Source organism: Castanea sativa, chromosome 11 (assembly GCF_040712315.1).
Source record: "Castanea sativa cultivar Marrone di Chiusa Pesio chromosome 11, ASM4071231v1".
Taxonomy (NCBI): Eukaryota; Viridiplantae; Streptophyta; class Magnoliopsida; order Fagales; family Fagaceae; genus Castanea; species Castanea sativa.
Window position 1 is genome coordinate 46,344,725 of NC_134023.1, and position 3,195 is coordinate 46,347,919.

Genomic DNA, 3,195 nt, shown 5'->3' on the forward strand with positions numbered 1-3,195 from the left:
ACTTCTAGCTTATTAAAGATGACGGACATAGACACATATTACACGAATAATACAAACCAATAACTTATTTATTTATTCGGTCTATCAATCTCACCCACTGTTCTTTTTCATTTTTTTTCATCATTTCTATTTTCGGCACCACATTTTTTTATCTTCTAAAATTTGAGCCTTATTATAATAAGTCTTGGTTAGAATAGAACATTTTTTAATAAGCCTTATATTCTTGTAAGTGCACAATTGCACCTGGACCCAAAGACAATTACGGGCTCAGGCCCAATGAGCCTTAAACAATGAAATTTGTAGAGTGTGAGCTTGAAACCTAGGTTTGAAGTACTGAGAATTTGATAACAGGCTAAAAGTTACAAACACTTATAAATAATAAACGATAATTGCAAATAGACCTCCTCGGACATGAGCCAAAGACTACTTCTGTATTATTTCTCTTTCTTTCTTTAAAAGTTACAATTCTTAATTTCTTTCTTAATCACCGACCTCCCCCTATCTCTTTGGCCTTCACCCCCCTTAAATATTTCCTTCCCTAATACTTTTTGGACAGTGACTAGAAGTTTCAGCCCTACTGCTCAGGGGTCACTTCCCCATTAATGCGGCCAGGGAGATAGGTGCAGAGTCTTTAATGCGGAGGTGGCAGCCTTTGCCCTTGATATTTTCTTTAACACTGGTGCATCTAGAAGGTTCAGGGCCTCCCCCTTTTAACCAACAGTCTTTTCAAAATTCTGTCTTGACCTTTGTAGTGAATTTCCGAGTTCTCTTGGAACGGTCCGAGGAGAAACTCGCCCTCGGCTGTATCCTCGGACCCTCGGCGTATGGGCCAATTCGCAGAGTTAACAGATTTTTAACTCTGGAGCAGGTCGGCCCTCCATGCTACAACCCAAAGGCCCATATGCCCACTTGGGTCCTTTTACTCCCCACAATAGCCCCTCAAAACTCTATTTTTCAGCATCCGAGGAGAAAAATAGGGTTTTGATCCAACGAAAATTTTCCCCACAAGTTTTGTAAATGATTGCACATGTGGAGACCGTTTCGCGTTCCAGAGGGTGCCACTTGGCGGTTTTATTTTAAAAAACGCGCGCATTTATTACCGTAAGTTACACCTTGTCCCCCACATTCAACGGTGAGATGAGCATCCAACGGTCCTTGTTGCTCCATGAAAATTTGGGCAGGACAAATACAATTTCGAGGCCGCTTCCCGCACGTCGTGACGCTTCGGGAACCTGCGCCTTCATTTATTTCTTCAAAGGCTAATCCCATCAAAACATCAGCAATCACCTTTTGTCTGCAGAAATCCGTGGAAATTCGCACAACTTGAAATTTGTAAGTTCTCATTCTTTCTCCTTAACCCTTTCTCCTCAGATCCTGTCCTTGGCTCCCCTTCTAACTGTTCCCCCTCCTAGAACTTAGTCTTTCGTTTCTTTCTGATGGGAAAGTTCAAGTGTCTAGTAGATACCGCCGCTGGGATAGAAGGTTTTAGGGCCAAGTATCGCATTCCCAGTGACGTAGGTTTAAAATACTGCCCGGCGGAAGCCGTGGCCGGCTCTAGGAAAACCGGAGAGGTCATCATCCCAATGGTCGCCTTCGTAGAGGGTGGGATGACCTTCCCAATGAAACCCATAACCAGGGAGTACCTCCGTAACCACCGGTTGTGTCCCGATCAATGCGCTCCCAACGTTTTTAGAGTTTTAGGTAGCGTCGACTCTCTAAATGAGCAAATGGGTCTCAACCTTACCTGGTATGACGTTGTTTTCATGTACGAATGCCATAAACTTACCAAGGTAGGTTATTACATCAAATCCCGTTCTAGTGTCGTTAGGTTAATCTCCTGTCTGCCCAAATCCAATAAAGGCATGAAGGATGACTACCTCATCGTCTCTGGCAACTGGCACGACGGCCCCCACTGCCCAGTTGAGTGGGGAGATCTAGGTGCGACACCTTAGGATTCAACTTCCCACCCCCTAACTCCCTTTAACATCTAGAAATGTGCATTTACATTTACTTGAGTGTCTAACTTTAATTTATTGCCTGTCATACGAATCTAACCATGCTTGTTTATTTTGATGTCTTTCTTTACAGATAAGCAACTCGTGCGCCCACGCTTAAGCCACTGCAACGTTGCAGATTTGAACCGCGCGCTATGCTCCGAGGTATTCGTCAGCGAAGATTTACAGGTGAGGGCAACTCATCTGATTCTAGGGTACAACCTTATCTCCTCGGACTTCCAGGAGATCGAGAACGCAATAATTGCGGGTGACCGGAGGCGAAGAAGGATTCACGTAGCCAGGCCGCACTTTTTGGCCGACCACGACATCCCTGACGCCCCTCACACCGTATTGTACACACAGCCCATAGCTGCAGTCCCCCTCGCTGTGCACTCTCAGGCAATTGCTGTCCCAGAGGAGCGAGTGTCTTCTTCGAACACGTTGGACGAGGAGATAGAACAGTTTCAGTTCGAGGACTCCCCACGACCTCGCGGAAACCCGTTCGTTGTTCTTTTCGACGAGGAAGAAGAAGCAGCCGAGGCCTCTGGGATCGAGGGCCTAGTGATAGCACGTCCAGAAGACAGCTCCATTGAGGAAGACAGTTCCCCCTGCCTTGCCACCACCCCCTCCTCCAACCGAGCCCAAACCTCCCACCGACGATCTTAAGAAGAAAAGGAAGGTGGATGCCGAGGGGGCTGGTGGCAAGAAGCCAAAGAAGCTGAAACAGCAGCCACCGCCGACCCAGCAGCAGAAGCTGGACAAGGGCAAAGGGCGCGCCCGCTCAGTTGAAAGTGGGGAGATCAGAGACGTGGCCGAGGTGCGCCGAGCACCAGCTACCTGGTCTCCTGACTTGAGACTGGATGGCGCCCCAATTCCCTGCCACTCCAGTATTAGGGCAGTCCAGCAAGGTCACACCCACCATCTGGCCGAGGTGTTGGAGCGTCCTCTTCTGCTTCCCAAGGACATGGAAACCTTAGAGAGGATGGGTCAGCCTCAGCTATTCCTCTCATTAAAAAGGGGTTTAACTCTGGCAAGTTCCACCTCACACTCGTAATTTATATTTATTCTAACCACTTTACCATCTTTAACCTCCTGACACGTTTGCAGTCCATCCAAGAAGTTTTCGCGGCCGAGAAGTTCGTGGAGGATTCTCGGAAGCGCGCTGGGATGGAGCAAGAGCTAAGGCAAGAGGCAGAAAGGT